The sequence below is a fragment of the Ictidomys tridecemlineatus genome, chromosome 2, assembly GCF_052094955.1.
Source record: "Ictidomys tridecemlineatus isolate mIctTri1 chromosome 2, mIctTri1.hap1, whole genome shotgun sequence".
Lineage (NCBI taxonomy): Eukaryota > Metazoa > Chordata > Mammalia > Rodentia > Sciuridae > Ictidomys > Ictidomys tridecemlineatus.
In genome coordinates, this window is record NC_135478.1 from 83,186,884 (window position 1) to 83,210,505 (window position 23,622).

At 49.5% G+C, this 23,622-nt stretch overlaps 1 protein-coding gene across 2 annotated transcripts in view; it reads left to right on the forward strand.

Annotated features, from left to right (window-relative positions):
• Rph3a (rabphilin 3A) overlaps window positions 1–23,622 on the forward strand; it is a 197,610-nt gene continuing 173,988 nt past the window's right edge. Inside the window, exon 1 of one of the 2 annotated variants that reach the window (XM_078039061.1) lies at window positions 1–92. The gene's annotated coding sequence lies outside the window, so the exon portion shown is untranslated. The remainder of the gene's footprint in view (window positions 93–23,622) is intronic. The other variant, XM_078039062.1, reaches the window with a different exon arrangement.

Below are 23,622 nucleotides of genomic sequence, written 5' to 3' on the forward strand. Positions count from 1 at the left end.
GGGTCACGCGCGGGTGGCTGTGCCGCGGCGGTCGCGGAGGCTGCACCGCTGGAGGCGGCAGAGGCACCGGCGGCCACCAACGCTGCGGGCGGGTAAGGTGGGCAGGACGGGGGCAGCGGGACGGGGGCGACTGTCGCAGGTGCTACTCTCGGGAGCTGCAGCCCGCGATGTGTGGGGACCGTGGTGGGGACGCTGGGGGGCTGGCGGGGGACGCATAGTGCGGTCCCCGGGAGCCGGGCTGCGGGAGCGCGGGGATGCGCTAGAGCTGGGGGTGGGGCGACCAGGGAATTGGGCGGCGGGCACGAGGCTCCCGCTTGAGGGGCGGGTCCCTGCAGGGCCCAGCTGCTCCCGCGCTGGGAACAGGTGGTCGCGGTGCGAGTCTCTCCGGGGGACTGCAGTCGCGCATCCTCCGCCTGGCGGGGTTGACGCCTCCGGGTAGCCACAGGGGACTGGACACACGCCTGGTCCATCGCGCGTCCTGGACAGGGTCAAGGGTCAGGTCTTAGCTGAGGGTCTCGGAAGCGGGAGAAGAGGGGAGAAGCGGAAAGCGCTGACACTCGGGGGCCGCGGGGTGGTCTGCCCCACTGCAGGGCACTGCGTCCCGCGTGGCGGCAGAGGCGCCTCCTGCAGGGTCGCCAGCTCACCAGCACCTGGCACCCCGGACTCTCCCTGTCCGGGCTCAGGGCGTGGCAGCCTGGGGAGGAACAGACTCCAGTATTTAATCCTCAGCACAAACCCCCATTTGACAGATAGGCAAACCGAGGGCCTGCCAGGTGAAAGTCACCTGCCTAAAGCCATCGCGGGGAGAAAGCGCCAAGTTGGAAGGGAACCCAAGCAGGTGGGTCCAGAGTCCTGGCTCCCAACCACTGTGCCCAGCTGTCTGGAGGAGCTGCGGTGGCCAGCCAAAGTCCCACCAGAGGGGGTCACCACGGCCACACAGGGTTCTGGGTGACCAAATTGATTCCTTGAGAAGCCAGAAATTGGCGCTTTTAAGTGATTAGTTTAATTAACTTAAAAGCACTTGATAATGAACTCAAAAGTAGAGGAACTAATATAATACATTAACATTTTTTTTTTGAGAACCACTGTATGAGCTAAAGGCAGTACAGACCCATGATGGGTGGGCTTCTTGACTTGGCGGTGGTGTGAAGGAGATGTGCATGTATTGGAGACCTCGGATCTTGGTTCAGGCTAGTGACGTAGGGGATGTACAGCCCCCAGAAGATTCGCTGTATTAAAAGCATTCTTGATTTACCGAATTCTCCATGGATGATGGGTTTTGTGGATGTAACACTATCGTAAGTCTAGAAGCAACTGTAAAGCAAGTCCAGTGGCCGGCCACCTCTGTCCCAAACACACTGGCTGTTTACGGTCCTTATCTGGACCCTGGTAGCTCTAGGTGTTTCTGCACCAGCAGCCTCAGCAGCATCACTGAGAGTTGGCTCAACACGCCCTGCCCCAACCTGCTGAACCAGGCTCTGCGCTTTAATGAGACCTCCCAAAAGATACACATGCATATTAAAGTTTGAGAAGCGCCACTCTGGGTCTCTCCTTGGACAGCCCCCGGTCCTAGCAGGAGTTATTGTCTCCACACCCTTAAAGCTCAGTTATGGCCCTAATTTGGGGGAGGGAAGGATTTTTTTTTTTTTTTAAGGAATGTGTGACTATTCAACAAAACTACCCCGGTGGACTCTGGTCTGACCCTTGTCAGGATTGTTTTGAAGATGAGATGAGGCAATATAAGCAATTTATATCATTTATATGCTGTATATATTTGTATGTATTTCATTAATCATTTGTATAACTTTTTTTTTTTTTTTTTGGTACTGGGGATTGAACTCAGGGGCACTCGACCACTGAGCCCCATCCCCAGCCCTATTTTGTATTTTATTTAGAGACGGGGACTCACTGAGTTGCTTAGCGCCTCACTTTTGCTGAGGCTGGCTTTGAATTCCCAATGGATCCTCCTGCCTCAGCCTCCCAAGCCACTGGGATGACAGACATGAGCCACTGAGCCTGGCTTGTCTAACTTTTTATATTAACTGATTCAGTTAAAACAGAACCTAAACCATCTTTGGCTAAACAAATAAATAAATAACTTACTTTAGAGATTCAAGGCTTGGAAAAGACTAAAGGAGAGAGCTTCAGGTGTGTCTGGATCCAGGTGCTCAAGCAATGTTATGGGGGCTTGATCTTTTTTTCTCAGGAGGCAGGAGGGGCAGAGGAGGCTCACTTCTGTGGACCAAATAGTTTGGGATTAGGAACACAGTGATGCTTACAAAGTGATACTAATAAAAGTGGGAATAAGTGCTTGTACAAAAAATCAGACATCCTTCAAAGTCGTTGCATAATCCCATTTGTGATCACACTTTCCATTTCGTCTGGTTTTCCCTCACTAGACTCCAGGTGTCTGAGAGCTGCGTCTCTTTCTCCCTGGGCACCTCTGTGGTCAGAAAGGCTGGTTTCACCGAATGCCAGGCAGGGGGTTGCATCAGAGGTAACTGACTCAAGAGTAGGGAGGTGAGTCGCTCAGATGCCCCTCCTAGGTGACAAATCTCTCTCTTGACTTGCAGTGCAGTCACTGTTCCTGAGCTTGTAGCAAAGAGACCATCAGACTCTGCCACCCCCACTTCAAAGTCATTTTGTCCCTTTGCAGAATGACAAGCAGCTAGGAAAATGAGCCCAGCGTGAGACAGTCTCAAACTGTGCAGCATTTCATTATGCAAAGGGCAGGGGACTGTTCTCAGCGCTGTGATCACTGTCTGTGATCGGGGAGGAGACAGTGTTGAGAAGCCTGAGCCTGTCCCAGGGCCTTCTGTTGGGCGGCAGGAGGCTTGTGAGGCAGGACGCTCTTCCAAGCGATCACAAGGAGTCTTTTGAAAGCAAAAACAGGGAACAAAAACACAGCAAAATACTCAGACCAACCAAAAAAGCCAAACCCTAACAACAACCAAATCAACAAAACAAAACAACAACAACAACCCACAGAGATAAATCTGGAAGGACTACGGAGAATTGGAAGCCTTTTCTGGGTAGAATGGCTGGAACTGGATTTCTGTCCATTTGTTTCTCCTGATTGAGAGAGGATGGGGGGGGGGTTAACATGGCCTGAGACGGACCCCCCAAACATTCTTCCTATGAATCCCATCATTAGGGATGGATGGGTTCAAGAAGCTATTACAAAAAACTTAGATGTAGCAGCCACTCCCAGGCTGGCCTCCCAATTCCATCCTCCTGCCTCAGCCTCCTAAGTCGCTGAGATTACAGGTCTGCACCATCCACTGTGCCTGGCTCCCCTTGAAACAATTAGTTTTATTGTATCAAAGCAATACAAGTTCACAAGTTTCAAAGTCAGATTCTAAAACATTTAGAATAAAACATTAGTTTCGGTTCCTCTCCTTCTGATCTGTCCTGAGAGACCAAAGCTTTCGACTCCCTTAGCTGCTTCTTGGACCCCATCTCCACTGTTGCAACCTTGATGGTCCCAGGTTCCCAGCCGTTCCTTGACGCTCCCTCATTAATGGATCAAGCGCATGTGCAAAAGGATGTGGCCCGGCTCTGCCAGGTGCCCGCAGCCCTCAGTGAGGTCCTCCCTTTGTGGTCTCTTCACCAGCATAAAAACGTGTAAAATTGGCCAGGTTTGGTGGTGCCTGCCTGTGATCCCAGTGGCTGTGGCGGCTGAGGCAGGAGGATCGCAGGTTTGAGGCCAGCCTCAGCAACTTAGCGAGGCGATAAGCAACCTAGTGAGACCCTGTCTTGAAATTAAAAGTAAGTAAATAACTAAAAAAGGTTGGGGATGTGGCTCAGCGGTTAAGCACCTGGGTTCAACTCCTGGTTAAGAAAAAAAAAAAAAGAAAGAAAGAAAGAAAGAAAGAAAAAAAAGTGTAAAATTGCAACAGTTCCAATTGTCTGGTGGACTGAGGAAGTGTAACAGGGGACTTGGACCTGGTCAGTCAGGGTCAGCATCTCGAAATAGGTGGTTGAACTGAGATGTAAAGGGCAAGCGGCACTGGAAAGGCTGTGGGAGAGAGTGAGAGAGGATAGGAAAAGCATCGAGGGCAGATGGAACAGCAGATGCAAAGTCCCATGGTGGGGAGGAGCGTGGGGGATTTCAGAAGGTAGTTTTTTTTTGGTGGGGGGGTACTAGGGATTGAACTCAGGGGCACTTGACCCCTGAGCCCCATCCCCAGCCCTATTTTGTATCTTATTTAGAGACAGGGTCTCACTGAGTTGCTTAGGGACTTGCTTTTTGATGATGCTGGCTTTGAACTCGCGATCCTCCTGCCTCAGCCTCCTGAGCTGCTGGGATTACAGGCGCACACCAGGGGGCCTGGCTCGGAAGGCGGTTTTTGAGTGACACTGGGAATTATCACCTTCAAGTAAAGGCAACTTCCCCATGGGGACTTGGACAAGTGGCATCGTGGGTGAGGGCCGAGCTTTCCTTTCTGATGCCTTAGCAACGGGCTCCTGGTCTGGCTGCTTCACCTCTCAGAGCCTCAGTTTTCTTCTCTGAAAACAAAAACAAAACAAATAACTAAAATAAAACCCCAAAACAAAAAAACTCTGCTGTTACCCAGCTCCTTGTCAGACGAGGAGAGCTGGAGAATGAGTGCCCTTGCTACGGTGGTCAGCGTCCTCATTTGGTGCTGTCCTTGCTACTGTCTGACAGCAGTTTTTGAGGATATTTCTCCAGTGCTGAGGCTGGCCTCTAACATGTGATCCTTCTGCTTCAGCCTCCCTTGCTCTAGTTTCCCCCTTGCTGGACACCTGAGCCCAGGTGGCATATGACTTTTGCAGTGATAATGATGACGACATGATGTGGCCATGAATGACAGAGGAGGACGCCTCTTTCTCTCTCCACCTTCCTGTCTGCCTCTCAACCTTTGTTTTTATCTCATTGTCTCTATATACCTCTTTGTCTCCCTTCCCCCCTCCTCCCTTGGCTTCTCTCTCCATTTCTCTCTGGATTTAATGTCAACATTTCTTTCTCTTTATCTCTTTTTTTCCTGTTCCTCAGTCCCCTTATTTCCTGTCCTCAAGTTCTTCTTTATCACTTGATGATCCTCAGAAACAGTCTCCTCCATAAGAGCCACCCCCCCTTTTTGGTATTGGGAACTGAAGCCACGGGTGCTTAACCACTGAGCCACAACCTCAGCCTTTTCAATTTTTTATTTAGAGACAGGGTCTCCCAAAGTTGCTTAGGGCCTTGCTGAGTTACTGAGGCTGACCTCAACCTTGGCAATCCTCCCTCCTCAGCCTCCCAAGCTGCTGGGGTTGTCCAGGAGTGCCACCATGGTGTCTGGCTCACGAGGCCACTTTTAAGCAACCATTTAGCTAACATCGTTTTCCTATTTTGCAGTCAAGTGTGGGCCGGGGAGTTAGCTGGTCTGCACTTTCATGTCATTTAGTCAAGTTAGCCCTTTTATTAATAAATTTGTGCAGATTGGTCTGCAAGATGTGAGGTGTGACTAAAATATTCAATTCCTACACTGTCAAAGCTCTAATGGATTGGAAAGGTAAATTAGAGAAGTGTGTTCTCATAGGAATTATAGTGACATTCAATTATAGTGACATTAACTTTGCTTGATACCGAATCCATGGCATTACACACTGGCTCTGAGGGGAATATTGAATTTCAAGTTCTTGGTGAGCACCCCGACAGACAAGAAGGGTGGTAATTAAATTAGAAGGCAAAAATTGTTCTTTGGTTACTTCCTGCAAGTTTTCTCACCTTGGGGAATCTTTGGGAGAGGAACGGTTTAGCAGGGTCTTAACAAAATGAAGGTGATCAGCCTCGATGAGCAGGACCACAGAGAACTCAAAATGTTTTTTTGGAAAAAACCAGGTAGCTTGGGAAGAGTTTTAAGATTCTTCCTCCCTATTTGTTTCCTTTGCCTCCTTGTTCGGTTTTCTTCCCCTTGATATTATGCCTGGACCACTGACCTGCGGTTGTTGAACCAAAACTGAACTGACATTCAAGACACAAGAGCTCAATCCCAGTTCTGCTGCTCACCAGCTGTGTGACTTTGGGAAAGTTATTCAACCTCTCTGGGCTCAGATTCCTCTTTTGTTGTATAGGAAGTTTATTTTTTTTTAAACTTTAATTTTTAGTTGTAGATGGACACAATACCTTTACTTTATTTATTTATATTACGTGGCGCTAAGGATTGGACTCAGTGCCTTACACCTGCTAGGCAAGTGTTCTACCACTGAGCTATAACTCCAGCCCATGTTCAGGAAGTTTTTAATTAGAGGACCTATAATTTTTTTTCCAGGCCTAAAATTCCTTGACACACACCAACAATTTTTTTTTTGGGGGGGAGAGAGAGAGAGAGAGAGAGAGAGAGAGAGAGAATTTTTAATATTTATTTTTTAGTTCTTGGCGGACACAACATCTTTGTTTGTATGTGGTGTTGAGGATCGAACCCGGGCCGCACGCATGCCAGGCGAGCGTGCTACCACTTGAGCCACATCCCCAGCCCTTAATTTTTTTAATATGTATTCTTTCCTGTTATGTAGAGGACACACTCATTGATTTTTTTTTTTGAAAAAAAGAAGAACAAATGAAAATTTTCTATAATTTTATCATTCAAAGAGCCACTTGAATATTTTGGCCCTCTTTTGATATGTGGTTTCAGCAAATCATGGAAGCTTATCTTGTGCCTAACAGTTTTGTATCATCTTTGTTTCAGTCAATATATTCTCCTAAGCACGTCTCTGTGTCTTTCTTGTCTTCATGGACATTTTTAATGGCTGTGTAGTATTTCACTGAACAGCCACGTCTGAACTGGCATGAGCATGCCTCAGCTGGTTGGCATTTTAGTTGACATCAGCTTCTCTCTTTTACGGCTGCTTATGGGGCATGACCTTATTCCAGAATCATCCTCCACATTTCATTTTCCATAAGTTTATGACTTTTTCCAGGCTGTATTTGTGTTCCCTAGGCAAACATGGATAAATTGGCAAGAACCATGTGGGTGGCCCCATGAATCCTGCCTGAAACCAGAGCTTCCTTTGCTCCCCACACTGAGTTCTGTGTGTGTAGGAGGGAGGCCAGGCGGGGAGATAATTCTGAATTTCAGTCTTTATTACCACTTCCCCTAACCTGTAGCCACTCGATTCTTCTAGGTCCGACCTAATTTTCATTCATCCCTTTTGTTTGCCTGACTAATAACAATGGCATTGTTCATGACAGTTGTCATAGCGGCTTGCAGGGAACCAACTCTTGTCATCTCCCAGGTACCGGGCACTCTCACTTGGTCCTCATGGTGGCCTCTCTGAAGTCAGTATTTTTGGCATTTTGCAGATGAAGGAGCCGGGGCGAGGGAGGTGAGGTTCCTTTCTCAAGGTCAGGTGGGAACTGTCTGGGCAGCCATTTCTCTTTATCTCAGGCTGTATCTCCCACCTTCCCCACATAGGGGTTCTCAGGAAACCTCAATTAAAAAAAGAAAAAAGAAAAGAAAAAGTTAAAAGAATCAGGAAAGAAAGAAGGAAGAAAGCAAATGGATAAAGGGAAGGAAGGAAGAAGGAACTGGGTATTTCCGTAAGGTCTCAGGGCAGCTCTGCATTCAGCAGCACACGCTGGGATTCATCCTCCAGCCCTACAGTTCAGTTTGTTCTTGAGCAAGCCACACCTGAATTCCGCTCTCCCTTTACCATCTACACCACTAGAGGCTAAAGCGCAGAATCTTTAAGGGCGCTGAGACCCTTAAGAGTCTCCTATCCTGACCAACCCCGATGGTGGGAGAGAACAAGCTGGAGGGAGGCGGGAGTGATTATTGCTGCTAAAAATGGGGACACTAAAGTGTCAGGGATGTCGCCAACTTCACAAAACCAGCAGATACCTGCTGGGTCTTGCATCTGTAAATACCTGGGACTTTGTATTTTGGGGTCTCTTAGGAAATGGCTTTGTCAAATCTTAACACAAATGGAGAATGGGGCGTAAGAACAGTGGGTCACCACCGGGAACCCAAGGGCAGGAGCAAGGTGACGGGTGGGTGTCTGCTCCTGTCTACGCTCCATGCAACGCCCCTGGGAAGTCAGATCTTGGAGCTTGAATTGACGTCTTCAGTGTCAATCGAAGAGAAAGATTCTGATTGGTCCAGCCAGATTCGCATGTTCCTCTCTGATCCAATAAACTGTCAGGTTGGGGGCGTGGTCCAAACACGTGGCATGAAGGAAGGCGGGACCCCAGGAGATGTCAATCACGGGCCTGATGCTCAAGGTGACACACCCTTGATTGTCTTAGAGCGTCAAGAATTGGTGCGGTTGTCATTAACGATAAAACTTTACATTAGTGACTTCCGTTTTCTATGAAGCAGTTCTCCCAGGAAGGAATCAATAAACTGAGGGGGCCCAGGGGAGCCAATTAGTGTTGGAGGCTTGGAGGGGTGTGTGTGTGTGTGTGTGTGTGTGAGAGAGAGAGAGAGAGAGAGAGAGAGAGAGAGAGAGAGAGAGAGAGAGAATATGAGAATGAGCTTCAGCCAAGTTTTATTTGATGATTTCCACATAGTGGTGCTCATTAAGGAACAATTCCCTGGTAGCGCCTGCAGGGCCTCATGGCCACATTGTGTACCTTCTCCTGTTTTGCACTGGAGATTGAACCTGGGGCCTGTCACGGGCATGGCAAGTGCTTCACCATTGAGCTCCACCCCTGGCCCCTTTTATTTCATTTCATTTTATTTTTTATTTTGAGACAGGGTCTCACTAAATTGTCCAGACTGGCCTCCAAGTTGTGATCCTCCCATCTCAGCCTCCCAGGTAGCTGGGATCACAGGTGTGAGCCATGTGCTCGACCGACCCCCACTCCTTTGAAAGATGGTCACCAGCTCAAATGGGGGTAAAGTAATGGGGACATCCACCTTCTGAGGCAAAAGCAACACACGAGAGAATCAGTGCCCCCTCTGTCCTCATTTGGGGATTTGATGAATCTTGAGAGTTTTCTAAATAAGATGTTGAACTTTAGATTTTTTTGAGGAAAGACTCGCGATGTTTTGCTACGAGATTCCTAGGTCCCCCTGAAGATTCAGTGGCTCCAAGGAATCCAGAGAACCCGCCTTTTTACTAAGTGCTCTAAGATGAGTCTGATTCCAGTGGCCTGACCCACACTATCGCTTTCACAATGGAAAAAGAAAGACAATTAGTGAAATGCTTGCCCACTGAGATCTTCTGTGTCATCGTAAGGTTGGTGGCTTGGGATGAGGTAGCCATTGAGGGGCTGAGACCCTGTCCCCTCTCCCCTCTACTCTGCCCTCCAGCCCTGTAAGAATTGCTACTATTTTATTAGCTGCTGGAAGTTTGGAGGACAAAGTCGTGAACCAGATAAACCCAATCCCTGCTCTCTTGGGGCTCCTTTACCTGCAGGGGGGACAGGTCACTAATAAGGACATGAGACACTTGCTGGTGATACAGAGATGATGGAGGTCATGTGTCAGGGACGGGGAGAGTCTCTGAAAAGGCTCTTAAGATCTGAATCCCTGAAGTGAGGGAGGAAGATACAGGAAGGTTTGTGGGAAAAGCCCCAGGGAGAAGCCTAGACCAGGCTCTGAGGCCGGAGTGAGCTTAGTGTGCTCCAGGGAGAGCAAGTATCCGAGTGCGGTTAGTGAGCCCGGGAGAGGGTGGCCAGGCAGGCAGTCAGAGGCCAGGTCCCCGGCAGCCTGCCCAGGGCCTTGACAAGGTCCCGTGCACAGTAAAGTGTTGGTAGATCATTTCAGGAACGATGGGAGCCTTCCCCTTGCTTATTCCTCCTGCAAGGAAGGACCTATTATTTGTATCCATTTTACAGTTAGGGAAATTGAGGCTTAGAGAGATGCAGGCATTTGCAACTTGGAAGAGGGTCTATTTGAACTTGAGCCACAGTTTCCCATCTTCCAGGTAGCTCAGGAGTCTAGCCCAAAACCCACCCAGCAGACCCCTCATGAAGGGTATAGGGTAAAGTTGTTTTGATCATTTATTCACCGTGTTTTCACATGTTTTTTTTCGTTTTCACAAAATATACATGTTTTCAGGAATGTACTTTTCTGAGGTAGGTAAAGGGGAAGGCTGTCTTCCTCAACTAATTCATTTCATGAGACTCTGAGAAGAAAGAGTAAAAGTGCCTTACAAGTTACAAAATGAAGCATAAAAATTGTGAATTATCATTTTATCTCCCCTCAGTTGGACTTAATCTCTATTTTTCTTGAGAAAGGAAGGAAAGAAGAAGGAAGAATCCTTCTAACTCTAGAAATTTAAAACATCAGACCTCATTTTATCTCTTTTGGGTTGATGGAAAATCAATGTGATTACAAAATATCTAGAGAAAGATAAAAATACTTAATAAGAGTGAAATACTAAATGGTAAATAAAATAAATAAATAATAAAATTAAAAAGTAATAATAGAATAGCAAAAATATATATATATATTATCACCTTTAGGATACAGCTAGTGCTGTATGTAAAGGCAAATTCATAGACTCGTTTCCAATTGGTTTTGTTTTTGTAGTGCTGGACCTTGAACCCTGGGCCTCGTGCCTGCAAGGCAAGTGCTCTATCACTGAGCTAAATCCCCAGCCTGGCAAACTAATAGTCTGAATACTTAGAACATTTCTTCTGAGGATGAAAGTAGAATATAGTGATGAAAATCATGAGCTTCGGTGTTAGACTTGGGCTGAAACTGGAGCTCTGTGACCTGGGCTGATTGATTTGACCTCTCTAGTCTTACTCTAAAATGGGGAAAATCATTCTCCTTGATGGAATTTCGTGTTTGCCATCACCTCTGGGTGTTTGTCCGGGTTGGCTGTCTCATTTCATTCAGGTGTTTGTGCGAACGTCCCATCTTCTTGGGATTAACTTGGTTTGACCTCATCTCTGACTTTCTGAATTTCTGTTGTGTGTTGGTTTCTTTCTTTCCTCTGCATGAAGGCCATGAGGGTCAGCTCCATGAGGGTGGACCTTTGTCTTGGTCACAGCTGCACCCCTGGGACCTAGAGCAGTGTCCTACCCGCAGTGGCACTTCATGCACACGTGTCAGGGAGCGGAAGGCTAGGAGAGGAGGCGGGGTGTAGGCGCCTTGGCCGAGTGCGGTGTTTGCAGGAGCCCTGGGTGAATGCTGAGGGATGGGCCCTTTATAGTCCTGCACACTGGCCCGGCCCACGCCAGGGGTATGGAGGAGGCCGAGTCAACACTTTCACAGAACTGAGGGCCGCCCAAGGAGATCCGGGCCCCTGGGTCGCGTCCTAGGCCAAGAGAAGGTGCTTGATAAATATTTGCTGAACAAATGAACAAATAAAAATGACTCTCTTACGCACACTGTTCAATGGAGCAGCCCATGGAGATCCTGGCGAGGGGGAATATTAAGAGGATCAGGGGGTGCTGGGCGCCTTGCTCAGCCCGCTCCCTCCCTTCCCTTCCTCCTCTGGGTTCTCAGCTGCTTCTCTTTGCCTTCTCCGAGGCTCTGTTGAGAGCCTTTTCTGGAGTGAGACTGGACAGCTGAACCCAGACCCCATCCTGCCCTCGCCAGGAAGCCAATGAACTTGGGGAGGCAGACGACAACTGAGCGATGGTGGAACAGTGAAATCTGAAAGGTGGCTAGAGAGTGGGGGGAGGGGAGGAGCCGGGGGAGGGGGGATGCTAGGAAGAGAGTGTGCAAAGGCCCAGGGGCAGAGGCAGGAGAAAGCATGAAGCTTCTGTTGAATGGAGGAAGGAAGGGCCGGGAGAGAGAGAGAGAGAGAGAGAGAGAGAGAGAGAGAGAGAGAGAGAGAGACCGACTGGACCCATCAGTGGAAATCTTGGGAGATGAGGCTGGAGAGGAACAGAGGTGCCCACCCCAAGCTCTCTGTGACTGAGACCACACCCCAAGTGCCTTCTGTCGCTGGCCCAGCTCCTTCCTGCCTCTCCACGGTGCTCTCGGGCTTCCTCCCCTCCTCTGGGCCAACTCAAGTCCTGGTGATGCACACCCACATCCTCATCCTCACCCAGCCTTCGATCCTCGAGCATCTCCAAGGGCATTCCTGCCCCTTGACCTTGGCACAAGCTGGTGCCCTTCCTGTGGAGCGGTGTCTGGCTCTCTTCCTTTCTCCAGGTCTCTACACACTCGTCACCCTTTCAGATCCGTCCCTTGACCATCCTATATTAAATGACAGCTGCCTTAATTTCCTGTCCTTCTCTGACATGTTTTCATCGTGGCAATCAGTACCCGATAAATCCATTTCTTCTTCTGTTTCTTATCTGTCTGCCCCATGCTACCATCTGCTCCATGAGGACAGGACCTTGCCCATAGAAGGTGCTTACTAAACATTTGTGCCATAAAAAGTGACAGGTGCTCTCTGTCACCCATGGGGCCAGCTTCTCTAGTCCTTATTTCATAGGCTTCAACGCACTTCACTTATAGAAGAATACCTGGTCCTGCATCCACGGTTACCACCCACCTTCCTGGTGCAAAACAGGTTCAGAGAGGTTATCAGGGTGGCCCAAGGTCACAGAGGTGGTGACTGGGCCAGTCGGCATTGGTTGCCAGAGTGGTCCATTCTGCTGTGTCCTCCGCCACCAGACTATGTTCCTGAATTCCTCCTGGATGAAGGTCCTTATTTAACCATCTCTGGGCCAGTGACCTTGAGCCAGTCCTTTCTGAGGGGTGTGAGAGTCCCATAAGGCCACAGACTCCTGGGAGGCTCATTGTCTCTGTGACCCACAGGGGCAGGGACAGCCTTTCTCCAATCCCTGCGTTCCACAGTGGGGTGGACGCCGGGGCTCAGTGTCAGGGAAACGGCCTGTGGTGGGACTTGGACTTGGTTGGCTCTCGGGCTCCAACAGGGGATGGTGGCCTGGATCGATCTGGACGGTAGATTCAATAGAAGGATTATTTGCAATAACTTCATTTAATCCCCACAGTTCAAGATCAAGAGACATCCCATAAAAGTCCAGATTTCCAACTTTTCTTAGAATATAAAAAGATGATCACCAGCAGCATGACTCGGCAGTGCCGCGAGCAAGTGCCCCTGTAGGGACGTGTGCGTCCGTGCTTGCCACTTCTCCCGTCCCAGGGTCCCTGCAGGTGTCTGAGTTTTATTTGATTGGGGCTGAACCGGACCAGTTAGGCCTGGGCTCACACGTGCTGAATGTTTCGCTCTTAAAGTGCAAACCCAGTGAACCAGCCTGGGCACCGTGCCCCGGGCTTCTGGTTTGTGGGACTCGTTGGTGATTTGTTCTTGGAGTTAAGTCATCGCCCGGATCCTGCCCAGCTGCAGGGACGCGGAGGACACAGGCCCTGGTGCAGATGGGCAGCTGCTGCGTTTCCTCTGGGGTTTTCCGTGGGTGCTGGATTCTAGAACCTTCCTCCAGGGGCTGCAGCTGGGTCACCTGGTTGAAAGGTTCCTGGCACGTAGCACGACGTGCAGCCTCGAGTGACTGCGGTGGCCATGTGCATGAGATCTCCGTGTGTTCTCTGGTCCCCTGCTGGTAAGGGGGACCCTGTGGCTGGTTCTGGCCTGTGAGCCGGGAGCTGAGGGGTGCGCTGGGCTACTGGCCCGACGGGGAGGGCCTCTGCGGTCCGGGTAGAGTCTGAGTAGCACTTTAGTGTATTAATTTCAGAGTGGCATTTTGGCCTGGCACTGTGGCCTGAACGTTCGTGTCCTCCCAGTGTGATGGCATCAGGAGGTGACGTGGGCACTTCTCCTGAGTGGGCTGGAGAGTCGCCCTGAGCAGAAGTGACACCAGAGACCTGGCTTCCCCTCTCTGTGCTCTCAGCCATGCGAGGATACCATAAAACCTGGCCATTTGCAAGCCAGGATGGGGGCCGTCGCTGGAACCGAGTCTGATGGCACTGAGATCAATCCTGGACTTCCCATCTCCAGGACAGTGAGAAACAAAGGTCTGTTGTTTAAGCCACGGAGTCTAGGGGAGTTTGTCACAATAGCCAGAACTGATGGAGACACCAGATTTCTGAATTACCTGGACTTGCACAGACTGTCGTGTTAAGCTCCTGAGATTTTGGTCTTTGTTACAGCAGCATAACCCAGCCTAAGCTGACGGATGCATTCCTCATCAGAACCCATGAATTCCGTGAGCAGGCATTGCCTGTCCATGCCTAGAAAAGTTTTTGACAGCTGGCCAGTGCTCTATACCTGTTGAAGAATGGAGAAAAGAACACTTGTGGTTTCAGACCACACTTATTATACCCAACTCTTTTTCTTCATAGAAGTCACCTTGGATTGGAAGGTGATCTTCCTGGGCAAACAAGGAATCGACATTTTTTTGAGCGCCATCTATTGTGCTTATTATTATCCTTATTTAAAGACAAGGGAAGGGAAGCCCAGGGAGATTAGGTGGCTACGAGGGTCACAGCTATCTAACACGTGATTCTGCCAGGATGCCTCCTATCCGTTATTTAAGTTGTTTTGACATCTTGACTCCAATGCCACTCCTCCCGGGGAAGCCTTCCTGGATCACCATGTTGGATCAGACACGGTTACATGTTCTCTTAACTTATTTCCTCCCCAGACCATTTATTTTCCATTAGACCTTAACTTCTCTGAGGGTAGGTCTGGGATCTGTCTTGCTCAATGTGCTAGTAATTAGCACTAAGCCTGGGACATAGTAAGTGCTCAATTTATGCTTGTTGGATGAATAAGAGAGTCAGAAAACCTGAGCTTTGGTCCTGGCACTGCCACTGACCAGCTGTGTCATTTTGGACAAGTGGTTTCAGCTTTCTGGGTCACAGTATTCCTGCATGTATAGGACGATATTGGGATTAAATTAGTTCTTTATGGCTCTAGTATTCCCTAATCACTTCATCCACAAGTTACCCTCTTATTCCTTCCCAGGCTTTACTGTAGGATCCTCTTTTGGTCTCTTATTCCTAGAATAAGGAACAGAGTTGGGATTTGAATGCAGTCGGTTCTAACTAAGGAGTCCATGGTATTAATGGTTGGTTCCACCCATACATCTGCCCACCCCTCCATCCACTCCTCCATCTATTTATCAAACCTGTGGATCATAGCCCTGGAGTCTGCTGTCCACACTCCAATGCTGAGCGCGTTGTGCAGAGCTGCAGGGGTTGGGAGGTCTCTGTGCCTCCCTCCCTGGCAGATGGCACTGGGGATTCTGTGGCCGGGGTACCATCTTGCTGACCTGCTCTGGAGCACTGGCTCAGCCTATGCTTCCGCGGCTGGAGAACAGACATCGACGGATACGTAGGGAAGGGCCAGGGTGTGGTTGGCAGGGTGAGCGACGGCTTCTTGCCTGGATTTATAAATGGAACTAAATGGGCTCATGGAGGACTGGGAGCTCTTGTGGGTGTTTCTGGTTCTGGATGATCCAGCCAATTGGAACTCGGAGTTATACCTCGCTCTTCTGTGGGTCTGGCTGGTGTGAGTCTAGAAAGACGGCACTTTTTTTTGGGAAAGTCGTTGGCAAAGTGAATTTCTTAGACGATAACACCCTAGATTAAGATTGAAAACTGAGAAAGCAAAAAAAAAAAAAAAAAATTGAGTAAATGAAGTGGGCGGTGGAATGAATGCACACGAAGGCTTAGCCCAGTGCCTGGTGTGGAGTATAGATGCTCAATCAAAGTCCCCTACAACAGCCACAGCGGCCTGGGGAGACTGCCAGGAAGGGGTTAAAAAAAGAAGCCTCACTGCCTGATCCTGGCCTCCTGGACCGACCTTGTAATCAGGATGACAGTCGTTTTTCTATTAATCACAGCAATGCGATTTTTAGACGTGAGGTTAATTGGCAATATAGGTGTGTAACATCTTCCCCTCAGATAGTTGAGATGCCAGTAATTACCCTCTGTGTTCTGGGTGCAGCCATTAATCATTTGTCCCCTTGGCATTCGGCTGGCTGTCAGCGTCTTTCCGTCCTGCTGCGGCATCGATTCTGACACACTATGGGGACGGACAGACAGGAATACAAAAGCGGCTTCAGTGTCTGGGTCGACTCTCTCCTCCTGGGGCCAAGATGGCAGCTGGCCTTCCACGGGGCATCCCGAGGCCACTCTGGACTTTACAAGGGCTGTGGGGATACCTCTGCCCTACCAAGAAGACGTGGCCTCTGTGGAATGTAAAAAAGAAAATCCCTGCCTGTCATCCCAGTGGCTTGGGAGGCTGAGGCAGGAGGATCGTGAGTTCAAAGCCAGCCTCAGCCAAAGCGAGGCCCTAAGCCACTCAGTGAGACCCTGTCTCTCAATAAAACACAAAATAGGGCTGGGGATGGGGGCTCAGGGGTGGAGTGTCCCTGAGTTCAATCCCCTCCCCCCAAAAAAAGAAACAAAGAAAACCACAAAGTTGAGATGGATACATGTTTCCTTGTATGAAATTCCTCAATGGCACTTAAGTAGACTCACCTCCTCTCTGTACCTTTGACCTTTAGGTGTGCAGGACTTACCATCCCCCCCTCCCACAGGCTACTGTAGGAATTTGATTTATTCAGGAAGGTCTTGAATCTATGAGTTGGTGACAGCTTGGGACATCGTGGACCTTTTTAAATCAGGCTCCTCTGGTATTTTGGATGTTCTTTACAACTTAACGGTTTTAATCACAAAAGTCAACGGATGCTCGTTGGAAGAGCTTAAGAAAAACAACAGCATAGAAAGCAAATAGGACGGATATTAACCTTCCCGGTCTCCTGATATTAAAAAAATAATAATAATAACGTGATGTGTTTTCCGAGCACACCCTTGTCTTGCTCCTGAGCCCTGCACAGTGGCCGACAGGCACGCTGTGGCTGACCGTCACGTTGGCTTTAGGTCAGTGGCTACTCTCAGCCCTCTGATGTGTACCACAGTGACAACAGTCCGTGCTCTTGGGATTGCTGGGGGACAGAGTGAGGATCCAGCCTGGTGCCTGGCCTAGATGCCATCACCGGAGCTGTTTCCTGGAAAAGGAGACCGAGTTCCACAGATTTCTGAATCTCAGGGGAGCAGTGTGTCCCCCCTCCCAGGTTTGCAGATTCAGGACCCTCCCTGAGGGAGCAATTAGAATGAGACTTGGGGAAGTCCATCTGCTCTCCCCCTCTTCATCTGAAGCCAGGCAATGCTGCAGGCCACTCTCCCAGGGAGCCTGGTGACAGACACCAGCCCAGAAAGTCCTGCCCAGTCCTGCCCGACTCAAACATGGCTCAGTGTTCCCGAGAGCCACAGCGACCATTGAGTGACGGCTCAGCCCATGCCAACCCTGCCTGCAGCCCTCTTCAGGGGTGGGTCTCAGGGTGGGGAGACCGAGCTGAGTCAGAGCCTCCTGTTCTCCAAGCCCTTTGAGGCAAACATGAAAAATATTTGGCTCATTCCATAGGCAAACGTCTAACCCACAGGCACTTTCACTATTTATTCCTTTTCCCTTTAGGATCTTTGTCCCCGTGTATTTGGGAGTGGGAACAGACGACCGTGGCTCCATGCATCATATATGCCGCCAGAAATGAACATGCAGGACTCAGAGAGTCAACATCCCTTGAAAAAAATCCTTCCCCTTCCCCATGTGAAGACAATAAAAAGCAATTAGCACATCAATAGAGGATATTATTTACAAAGTCAAAAGTTTTGCAAAGCGATCATAAAAAGTTAGGGACCTGTTTTACATACTTAGGTGATACAAGCATAAAGACTGGTATGGGGCTGGGAAAACACCATATTCAGGTCAGAGGTCCCCTCACCATGTGACAGGGCAGGTATGAGTGACAAGAGGCACACAGGATGTATTGGGGATGCTTGTTTCTTCATTGGCTGCTGGGGACCTTTATTACTCTCTGTGTCTGTGTGTGTGAGTGCGTGCTGGGGTTGAATGCAAGGGTGCTCTACCACTGAGCCACATCCCTAGTTCTTTTTATTTATTTTTTTAAATTTTGAGACAGGGTCTTGCTAAAGTTACTGAGGGTCTCCCTAAGTTGCTGAGGCTGGTCTTGACCTTTATGATTCTCCCACCTCAGCCTCCTGAGTTGGGGGAATGACAAGTGCAGACCACCACACCCAGGGGTTAAAACCACCACACTCAGAGAGGTATAATCACGTGGCCAAGTTCATGTGTCTTATCAGTGCTGGAGGTTGAGCTGGGTGCCACGTGCATGCCGGTAATCCCAGCAACTCAGGAGGCTGAGGCAGGAGGATTGCAAATTCAAGGCCAGCCTCAGCAACTTAGCAAGGCACTAAGCAAGTCAGGGAGACCCTGTCTCTAAATAAAATACAAAATAGGACTGGAGGTGTGTCTCAGTGGTTAGGTACCCTGGGTTCAATTCTTAACCTGGCTGACTTCAGACTACAAGCCTGGTACAAAAAAAAAAAAAAAAAAAAAAAAGAAAGAAAAAGAAAGAAAGAAAAAAGGTTCAATGGCCTAATCTCTGAAGTTCCTCCCGGCTCTGCCAATTGGCCACCCTCAGATTGGCCACGCAGCACACCCAGGCTATTCATGAGGAACACAGCTCCATGCGGTGTGGGTTGCACGTGCTCGCTGTATAATTTTCGACAATAGTTGCACAGAATTAATAGAAGCCAGAAGAATTGTTTCGAAGGCTATTTTTTAACCGCACGGATTGGGCCATATATTCATGCACATAATTACCCTTCTCCTCCTTTGCAATCTTGGAGGGATGTTAGAAATGGAGCAGGGATTTCTCTCTCCTCCCCTTGGCACCAGGAGCCGGCTGATGTGGCTTTATGTTAATTTGAAGAAACTCTAACTGGCAGCACTAAAGAGAAAGACAAGAACCGGCTTGTGAAAAGTGCGTTTTCATCGCTTACCTGAGTTGGAGCTTCAGACGTGCTCCTGGCAATTTCAGCAGTCCCCTGGGGACTAGGGAAGGACCCCCCTGAGCATGGCTCTTGGGAAAACTCTCAAACACCCGTGAACCGAATTTTCCTTAATTTCTCTCTTTCACTTCTCCTCCCCCAGATGCCGGGTTGTGATTTTCTAGCTGTTCTCTTTGTCTCTTAAATGCTTTATTCTTTGTTTGGCATGCTTTTATGGCTAATGGGAAAGGCAGTTGGCTTTGAAGACATGCTGCTGCTCTAAAATCTTCAGTGGCTCCCTATTGCCTGTGGTATTGAATAGACTCCACAGCCTAGTGTGCGGTCTTCACTTTCCTGGGAAGCCAAAGTGGATGACTTACTGTTCCCCACGCGTGACCTGGGACTTTAAAATTTGGCTATGTGTTTATTCATCCTGTTCCTCCATCTCCCATGCTTTCTCTCTCCCTCCCCTTTTTAATTAACTAATTAATTAATTTGTTTATTCATATTGGGTACCAGGGATTCAACTTAGAGGTACTCCACCACTGAGCCCCATCCCCAGCCCTATTTTCTATTTTATTTAGAGACAGGGTCTCACTGAGTTGCTTAGGGCCTCACTTTGGGACTGGCTTTGAACTCGTGATCCTCCTGCCTCGGCCTCCTGAGTCACTGGGATCACAGGTGTGTGCCACCATGCCTGGCTCTGTTTTATTATTATTTTTTAACCTATCAACATCAACCCCAAATTTCCAGGACTTGCAGAAAAAGGGTTTCTCTTTGTGATAACTTTCAATTTTCTCTCCCTCCCCTGAAACATTATTTATATTTAATTTCAGAACCTCAGTATCTACTCAGTAGTCGCCTGGGCTTCGTAGGTCACAGTCCTGAGGTTGAGTCTGGCCTCCATCACTTGCTGTGTGATCTGCAGACCTCTCTGAGCCTCCTATTTAACAACTGTTAAAGGCAGGAGGGATAATGTGAATGGCCTCCTTTGTAGGGATCAATGAAATGACCATAGAAACCAGCTCACTGCCAGGCTCATGAATGGGGACCATAATAACTTGCCTGGTGTTCCCGTTTCTCTGTGGGACACCATAACCCTGTCGTCCTCCCCCTCCACCCAAGATGCCAATCAGAGCATAAGCTCCTCCCACGCTCATCTCTGTGTGGCCCTGGGGTCAGTTTCACCCTTGACCTGAATTCTCTGCTGTTCTACCCAAGCCCATGGCCATGCCTCGTTCTGGTCAACATTTGAGCCAAAACATCAGACATGTGTTCAAAATTTATAAGACTAAAGGACAAAAGAAAATTAAGCCCACTTCGCAAGCAAATGCATTCTGTACGTTTGTAGCTGCTTTAAGACTTCTGGGATTCCGTATCCCCAACCTTTGGCTTTGGTTCTGTGACACGTCTTACTCTGGCAGAAACCAGGAGCCAGGGATGTGTGACAGCAGCTGATGGCAGCACCTGCCGAGGTTGGTGGGAGCCAGGAGGGCGGGGATGGGGGTGGGGCGGGCACGGGCTGATCTGCATATGCATGAGGGATAATGAGCCTCGGTGGTCACTGCTGTGATTTGGGATGATCTGTTCTCCTAGCAATAGTTCTTGAATCCCCAAGTAAGCAGGGTCCTGCGCAGGATAGGTCCTTAGTCCATATTTATTGAATTAAATTAGCAGATTCATGTATTGTGCTTTGGGGAGCTTTTCCTTCTCCAGGTTAATTATTTGTTTGGTTAATTAAGGCCTCTGCTTTCAATAGGGATGTTAACTCATTAGGGTGTGTGGGGGCTGCTGCTCAGCACTAGGAATTGAGCGCAGGGAAAAGCAAGTCCTCTGGTGAGAAGCAGGTGACGCGCGAGTCCCCGGGGGTTGTGCGCTGAGCAGCGGGAGGTGGAACAGAAACTCAGTTCTTTCCTCCTGAGGCTGAGTTTTGGAAACCTGGCGGATAGTTACACGTTTCAATTTGGAGGCTAACTACTCATTAGAACGATTTGATCAGGATTTAGATTTCAGGACATTCACGGTGGAGAGAGTCCATGCCCGTAACCAAGACCTCAGCCCATACACGTTTTCCAAGAACTGAATCAGATCTGAGTTGAAAAATTAAAATGAACTAAAATAAAATAGAATTGACTAACTCACCTCTTGAGTCACACTGGCCACCTTCCTGGTGCCCGAGAAGCAGCCAGGTGTGGCCTGGGTTACACATGCATGGAGTACAACTTACGTAATCAGGTTCCCATTCTGTGCTGTGTGTCATGCGGAGTTTCACTGGTTGGTATTCATGTGTGAACATGGGAAAGTGACGCCCCGTTCATTCTACTGTCTTTCCCATTCCCATCCCCTCAGGGCTGGGGGCGTAGCTCACAGGTGGGGAGTTTGCCCAGGATGCATTGGGTTCAATTCCCAGCACTGGGGAAAAAAAAATCTCAAAATCACCTATTCCCATCCCGGCTCCCTTCCCTTCTTTCTTTCCCCTTTGTTGAATCCACTGAACCTCTGTTCTCCCTATTCCCCGTTATTGTGAGTCAGCATCTGCATATCAGAGAGAACATCCAGCCTTTGGTTTTCGGGGATTGGCTCATTTTACTTAGTGGGATAGTCTCCAGTTCCATCCATTTATGGGCAAATGCCATAATTTCATTCTTCTTTATGGCTAAGTAATATTCCATTGTGGGGTGTGTGTGTGTGTGTGTGTGTGTGTGTGTATCCTGTTTTCTTTATTTATTCATTAGTTGAAAGGGTACCTAGGTTGGTTTCATAGCTTGGCTATTGTGAATCGAGCTGCTATAAACACTGATGTGGCTGTGTCACTGTAGTGTGCTGATTTTAAGTCCTTCGGGTATAGACTGAGGAGTGGGATAACTGGGGTCAAATGGTTGTTCCAGTCCAAGTTTTCTGAGGAATCTCCACACTGCTTTTCAGAGTGGTTGCGCCAATTTGCAGTCCCCCCAGCAATGTATGAGTGTGATTTTCCCCCACATCCTCTCCAGCGTTCATGGCCACCTGTATTCTTGGTAATTAGCAGGCATTCCTTCCCCTACCCTAGAAAAGGTGCAGGGGTTCTGCCTTAAAGCGCCTTTCCGGCCACTCTCCTGTCCCTGCCCAAATCCCTACTCATCTTTACGGGAGCCTCTTGGATCCTTGTTAGTATTTTTTTAAACATCAATATTTAGTACTAGCAAATAGAAATCCTCTTATGTAACTGGCATTTTTCTGGCCAGGCTGGAGGGAAAAAAAAAAGCGGGGGGGGACAATAATTAGAATCCCCTTAAGAAAACCAGCAGCCTGCAGTGGGGTGGCCGCCCCTCCACTCTAATTCAGAGGGACAGGCTCCTGGCTGGTGGCCGAGGCGCTTGCTCCGTGCAGGTGCGGCTGCCGCGATCTGTCTCACTCTCGGGCCCCCCTGCTCTGCCGTGTGGCATTCTTGGAACCGTGAAGAAAACCTGGGCTAGAAAGACACCAGGGGAGAAATAAAGCAGAGACAAAACGGTCCCTTGCCAGCCCACGCGGTGCCTTGACTAAGGAGCGGTGTCCCTGAGGCGCCCAGGCTGCCTGTCACAATATTGTTGGGGAGGTGGGCTCTCCATTTGGAACTCCGCCAGGAGGCTTTTAATCACAGCCCTGGTGCCACCCAAACAGCTCCTCCCGCGTCTGGCTGGCTGTGCCTTGTCCCCGAGCGAGCGGGCTTTAGAAAGGCTCCGTGGCTGTGTGGCTGTCGCTGAAGCCTCCCCAGGACGTGTCCCCTGGAGGGGGCCCGGGAGCCAGGGTGGGACGCTTCATTTCCTCCCAGGAGGTGGTCTGCCCTCACCTTGGCCCGGTGTGTGAAGCACGTCACCTGGGACTGGGCTTCTCACACCTGTCCCTAGGTCCCCTGAGGGGATGTCTGTGTCCTTGGAGGTCCCAGGAGGAGTGTCTGTCCCTAGGAGAGAGTTTTCCTTTTTAAACTCCCAAGATCCTTAGGGTGAAATTCAAGAAGAGCTTCCAGGTACAGACAAGGTGTCCAGGAAGGGCTGCCTGGTGACCGGGGCTGACCTGTGCCATCATGACAGGAGCCCAGGGCCATCTGATGGGAAGGGCTGCTTTCCTGATGGCAGAGCCCCCAGGGTGATGGCTGCAGGTCCCGATGTCCCCGTCCCTAGAAGGAGATGCTGGGGCTGCCCTTATTGGCCTGCCGGTTCCCGGGGTGGACTCTGCCACCAGCCATCTATGGGTGGCTGATAACAGCTCCCAAAGAAGCCCACGTTCTAATCCCGGACCCAGCCCGTGAGCATGTCACCTTCCTTGGCACGGAATTTGCCCTTGGGATTAAATTAAGGACCCTCATTGTTGAGGTGGGCTCAAGGGTCTTCAGAAGACGGAGGCAGGAGGTCCCAGTTAGAGGACACGATGCCGGGGACAGAGATGGTTGTGATGTGCCTTGCCGACAGAGGAAGGGCTGTGAGCCGGGGGACTGGGGCCACCCAGGGGCTGGCCACGGCAAGGAGAGGGCGCTCCCCCCAGGCCCGTGGGCAGGAGCCAGCCCTCCCCACACCATGACATGACCCATAGAACTGGCTTGGCGCTTCTCAGTTCCAGAGGGGTAAGAAGGAATCTGCTTTGGGTTAGGCACCAACCTTTGGGGTCAGTTGTCACAGCAGCCGCGGGAATGAGCCACCAGATGCTTACCTGCGGGCTCCTGAGCGGGTCTCCATGTCATTGGCTGGGAAATGGGTACAACAGGGCAGTGCCCAGATGGGCTCAGCAGGACAGGGGGTGACAGAAGGGGATCTGAGTTAAATCTCCACCCAGGAGCTGATTCATGGGCAGCGTCACTCCCACCATTTGTATTAATACTGACATGAAAATAAACATGACATTTAAAGACGCTCATCAAATAAAGACCAACCCGGGAGCGGCTTCTGGCTGAACTAACGCACGGCCTCCATGT